The sequence below is a fragment of the Choloepus didactylus genome, chromosome 3, assembly GCF_015220235.1.
Source record: "Choloepus didactylus isolate mChoDid1 chromosome 3, mChoDid1.pri, whole genome shotgun sequence".
Taxonomy (NCBI): domain Eukaryota; kingdom Metazoa; phylum Chordata; class Mammalia; order Pilosa; family Megalonychidae; genus Choloepus; species Choloepus didactylus.
The window spans coordinates 173,325,969-173,332,069 of NC_051309.1; the positions used below are offsets into that span (position 1 = coordinate 173,325,969).

The window sequence follows — 6,101 nt, forward strand, 5'->3', positions numbered from 1 at the left end:
CAAAAGAAATAGAAGGGGAGCTAAAAAGATGGAAAAATATTTTGTGTTCATTGATAGGAAGGCTAAATGTCATTCAGATGTCAATTCTATCCAAACTCATCTACAGATTCAATGCAATTCCAATCAAAATTCCAAAAGCCTACTTTGCAGACTTGGAAAAGCTAATTATCAAATTTATTTACAAGGGAAAGAGTCTTCAAATTGCTAAAAACATTTTAAAAAAGAAAAACAAAGCATGAGGACTTACACTTTCTGACTTTGAAGCTTACTGTAAAGCCACAGTAGTCAAAACAGCATGGCATTGGCACAAAGATGGACATATTCATCAATGGAATTGAACTGAGAATTTAGAGATAGACCCCAAGATGTACGGTTGACTGATCTTTGATAAGGCCCCCAAAACCACTGAATTGGGACATAACGGTCTCTTCAACAAGTGGGGCTGGGAGAGCTGGATATCCATGACCGTAAGAAAGAGGACCCCTACCTCACACCTACACAAAAGTTAACTCAAAGTAGATCAAAGACCTCAAAATAAGAGTTAGTATCATAAAACTCCTGGAAGATAATGTTGGGAAACATCTTCAACACCTTGTATTAGGAGGTTGCTTCTTAGACCTTACACCCAAAGCACAAGCAATGAAAGAAAAAATAGATAAATGGGTACTCCTCAAAATTAAAAGCTTCTGTACCTCAAAGGAATTTGTCAGAAAGGTGAAGAGGCAGTCAACTCAATGAGAAAAAATATTTGGAAGCCATGTATCTGAAAAAAGACTGACATCTTGCATATATAAAGAAATCCTACAACTCAATGACAATAGTACAGACAGCTCAATTATAAAATGGGCAAATTATATGAAAAGCCATTTCAGTGAAGAGGAAATACAAATGGCCAAGAAACACATGAAAAAATGTTCATCTTCACTAGCTATTAGGGAGATGCAAATTAAGACCACAACGAGATATCATCTTACAGCAGTTAGAATGGTTGCCATTAAACACACAGGAAACTACAAATGCTGGAGATGATGTGGAGAAATTGGAACTGTTATTCATTGTTAGTGGGACTCGATAATGGTACAGCCACTCTGGAAGACAGTCTGTCAGTTCCTTAAAAAACTAGATATCGAGTTACCCTTCGATCCAGCAATTTCACTTCTCAGTATATACCCAGAAGATCTGAAAGCAGTGACACAAACATATTTGCACACTGATGTTCATAGCAGCATTATTCAGAATTCCCAAGAAATGGTAACAATCCAAATGTCCTTCAACAGATGAGTGGATAAACAAATGTGGTATATACACATGATGGAATACTAAGCAGCAGTAAGAAAGAATGAGGTCATGAAACGTATGGCAACATGGATGAACCCTGAAGACATAATACTGAGTGAAATAAGCCAGACACAAAAAGAGAGATATTGTATGTTATCACTAATGTGAACTCTGAAAAATGTAACAGAAATATTTTATATTGTAGAATGTAGGGGACCTAGAGATAGAGAGCAACTAGTAAAAGGGCAACAATAATCTAACAAGAACAGATAAGCCATCAAAGGTAATCTTAACGTTATGGGAATGCTCAGGAATGATTACAGTTTGCAAACTTTCTTGGGTATGATAGGATCATGTTGGAAGCAAGGTAGTTATTTTAGGTTATTTGTTTTTCTTATTCCTTTGGTTATGGTTTGTTAATTTTTCTGGGGTATGATAGGAGCATGTTGGAAGAAAAGTAGTTTTTTTTAGGATTATTTACTTTTTTAATTGTGATTGTTCACATAACCATACAATTATCCAAAGATCCAAAGTGTACAATCAATTGCTCTGGTACCATAATACACCTGTGCATCCATCACCACAATTAATTTTTGTTCAATTTTTAGAACATTTTCATTACTCCAGAAAAGAAATAAAGACAAAGAAGAAAAAAAAAATGAAAAGGAATCTCAAATCCTCCCATATCCCTAACTACCCCCCTCCATTGTTGACTCATAGTATTGGCATAGTACAGTTGTTACTGTTTATGGAAGAACATTGAAATACTACTAACTGTAGTATATAGTTTGCAATAGGTATATATTTTTCCCCTGTATGCTCCTTTATTATTAACTTCTAGTTGTAGTGTCAAACATTTGTTCTGGTTCATGAAAGAGATTTCTAGTATTTGTACAATTAATCTCAGACATTGTCCATCTCAAGGTTTACTGTTTTATACATTCCCATCTTTTAGCCTCCAACTTTCCTTTTGGTGACATACATGACTCTGAGCTTTCCCTTTCCACCACATTCATGCACCATTCAGCACTGTTAGTTATTCTCACAAAGTGGTACCATCACCTCTGTTCATTTCCAAACATTTAGGTTCATCCTAGTTGAACATTCTGCTCTCACTAAGCAACCACTCCCCATTCTTTAGCCTTGTTCTATATCTTGGTAACTTATATTTCATGTCTATGAGCTTACATATTATAATTAGTTCCTGTCAGTGAGACCCTGCAATATTTGTCCTTACGTGTCTGACTTATTTCACTTAGTATATTGCTCTTAAGGTTTCATCATCAACCCATTTTTTTAAAAATGGTTTTGTTCACATGCAATACATTCCATCCTAGGCAAACAATTGATGGACCCCTGTATAGTCACATAGTTATGTGTTCACCACCCTCATCACTATCTATATAAGGACATCTCCATTTCTTCTACAAAGCAGGATGAAGAGTCAAAGAAGGTAGAGAGGCAAAAGAAAAGGAAAAAAGAAAGAGGGGAAAAGCATGACAGCTAAGAGGCAGCCAAAGGAAAGATTACCTTAGATCAAAGTAGAATAAGAGTCAACACCACCACCAATGTGAAAAATCTCACACACCTCCCCTATGCCCCCCTCTTATTTGCATTTACCTCGGTATATTGCCTTTGTTACATTAAAGGAAGCATAATAGAATGATTCTGTTAATTATAATCTCTAGTTTACATTGTATTTTTCCCCAATACCTCTCTATTTTTAACACCTTGCAAGGCTGACATTCATTTGTTCTCCCTCATGAAAAAAAACATATTTGTACATTTTATCACAATTGTTGAACACTCTAGGTTTCACTGAGTTATACAGTCCCAGTTTTTATCTTTCCTCTTTTCTTCTGGTATCCCACATGCTCCTAACCTCCTTCTTTCAACCATATTCGTAGTTATCTTTGTTCAGTGTACTAACTTTGCCGTGCTACCATCACCTAAAATTGTTTTCCAAACCTCTCACCCCTGTCTTTTCCTATCAGTCTGTAGTGCTCCCTTTAGTATTTCCTGTAGGGCAGGTGTCTTGTTCACAAACTCTCTCACTGTCTGTTTGTCAGAGAATATTTTGAACTCTCCCTCATATTTAAAGGACAGTTTTGCTGGATATAGGAGTCTTGGTTGGCAGTTTGTCTCTTTCAGTATCTTAAATATAACACACCACTTCCTTCTTACTTCCATGGTTTCTGTGGAGAAATCCTCACATAGTCTTATTAAGCTTCCTTTGTATGGGATGGATCACTTTTCTCTTGCTGGTTTCAGTATTCTCTGTCTTTGATGTTTGATAATCTGATTATTAAGTGTCTTGGAGTAAGCCTATTCAGATCTATTGTTTGGGGTATGCTGCACTTCTTGGATCTATAATTTTATGTCTTTCATAAGAGACGAGAAATTTTCATTGATTATTTCCTCTATTATTGCTTCTGCCCCTTTTCTCTTCTCCTTCTGGGACACCAATGACATGTACATTCCTGCATATCATTTTGTCATTAAGTTCCAGAGATGTTGCTTATATTTTTCCATTCTTTTCTCTATCTGTTCTTTTGTGTGTAGGCTTTCAGGTGTCTTGTTCTCCAGTTCCTGAGTGTTTTCTTCTGCTTCTTGAGATCTGCTGTTGTATGTCTCCATCGTCTCTTTCATCTCTTGTATTGTGCCTTTCATTTCCATAGATTCTGCCAGTTGTTTTTTTGAACTTTCGATTTCTGCCTTATGTACGATCAGTGTTTTCTTTTCTTTCTTTTTTTTTTCATAAAATTTTTACTTGAAAAAAAAGTTTTACAAAATACCATTCTCCCACAAAGAAACTTTCCCATAGGGTACATGTAAGCTTTCTGCCTTAGAGATACAGCATGACATTCAAAAGGGAGAGGTTTTTAAATAGCCACATAACTGCAAAACCTACAAGATAAGTAGGTAGGTTTTTGTTGTTGTTGTTAAAGTGGCTTTAAAATGCAAAAGCAAGTAATGAAATATAATAGTTGAATCTATTTGAAATTTTAAAAGTTTCTTTAAAATGATCCATATGGTATGCACAACATCACAGCTGGTACAAAACTGCCTGTATTGAAACACAAAAACAATGCATAAGAACAATAGTCTCTTAAAAATAATTCAAAATGCTGCCACTGCATCATAAGGGAAACTTAGACGAGGGTGTTGACAGTATTCAGGGAATTAACAAAATAAGCTGAATATTAAAGTTTCCAAACATTTAATTTTAATATCATTCTAAGGGTAAGAGAACTTGCTATAAATTAACTCAGGAACCCTTATTTCAAACTACATGTAACATATTTAGCTATATATACTCTAAGCAAATGTAACACTAGGTTTCAGGATGTTAACTTCCATTTCCAAAGAAGAGCCTAGTTTTTCTGTTGCAATCTGGCAACTTTGAACTTTGAAACCTTCTTGGTAGTTTTTTCTGACACATCTAACAAAAATTCTTTTCGTTCTGGAATAGTGGATAGTATAGGATGAGCAATGGCTGGATGAGGTGTTAAGGATGGTAATACAAATTCTTTTTCTGTTACAGTTCCAGAAAAAGCCTCAGGTGTTCCTGATAAAGGAAAAAAATTCTTTTGATGATTTTCTTGTTCTTCCAAAATGCTCTCACTGGTATCGCTGCACGTGGCTTCTTCACAGCAAACACTCCTCAGAACTCCATGTCTATCATCAAATTCAGCAGCACTGCTTTCACTGGTATCACTACAAACACTGTTCTCTCTGCTTTGAGACTTCAGGATTGATTTATGAGGGACACATTCTTCATTCACAACATCAACAAAGACTCTGTAAATGTCAGCAGGAGTCCTAATGGTAGGCAGTTCCTGGGCAGAATGGCCACTGCCAGAGCTGTTCTTTTGCTTACGTTTGGCTTCTTCTTTCTTTTCACTAAATTTTAAAGTGGTATTTTTTCTAGTATTTATTCAGACTTGATGACTCCCATTCCTATTTGGGTTTTGATCTTCTTTATCCTCTTCAGAAGAAGTTGTATCTTCTCCATTTGCAATTCCAGAATCAGGCTATCAAGTTCTCCCAGAAAACTTTCTTGTTGCTCTAGTTCTTCAAGTCGAGCCCACAGTTCCTCATCAGCAAGCAAATATTTGGATTTTACATCATTTGAAGAAAAATCTGCTTCAAAAATAGCTGAAGTTTTGGATTTAGAGTGAGGTTTATGGGCAATTCTGTATTTTACTTTAAATTCAAAGTCACTTTTAATTTTTTCTCTATGTCAACAATATCACCTGCAACATCACTCATTTTCTGCAAATCTGTGAAGTCAACTCTGGATTCAAAATTTTTCATCACTTTTTAAAAATCATCTATTGTTTTCCTTACATCAGTGCTGGGTTTTCTCTTGGCAGTTACTGGCCATCTTTTCCTGCTCCTCGCATAGCCGCACCACCTCTGGGGCATGCAGAAGTGGTGAAGCCGAGGCCATGGCAGAGGCGTCAGCGTGGGGCCCGGGGTTGAGTGGAGCCTCCATGGCGGGGGTGCCGGGATCTGGGGGATAGGAGGCCAGGCCAGCAGGCTCAGTGGAGCTAACAAGTCCTAAATGAGTGTTTATGGAGGCGGCATGGCCAGCAGCTGCCCAGCGCCAGCAAGCTCGCCTTCATCCATGGTGCGTCTGGGGCTGAGGAGGCTGCGCCTGCACTGCCTGCGACCACCCCTCACTCATATGTGTCGCCCGCCACCGCCACCATCGCCACGGGCTGAGAACTACAAGCCAGCTGGGAGCCAGAGTCATCTTTCCCGACTAAGTTGAGCCAGGTGTCCCACCCAGTGTTTTCTTTATAGCCTTATCTCTTTTG

General features: G+C 37.5%; 1 pseudogene; it reads right to left on the bottom strand.

Annotated features, from left to right (window-relative positions):
* Positions 1 to 4,652: 4,652 nt before the first annotated feature.
* LOC119530541 lies at positions 4,653 to 5,776 on the bottom strand (annotated as a pseudogene).
* Between the last annotated feature and the right edge of the window lie 325 nt (positions 5,777 to 6,101).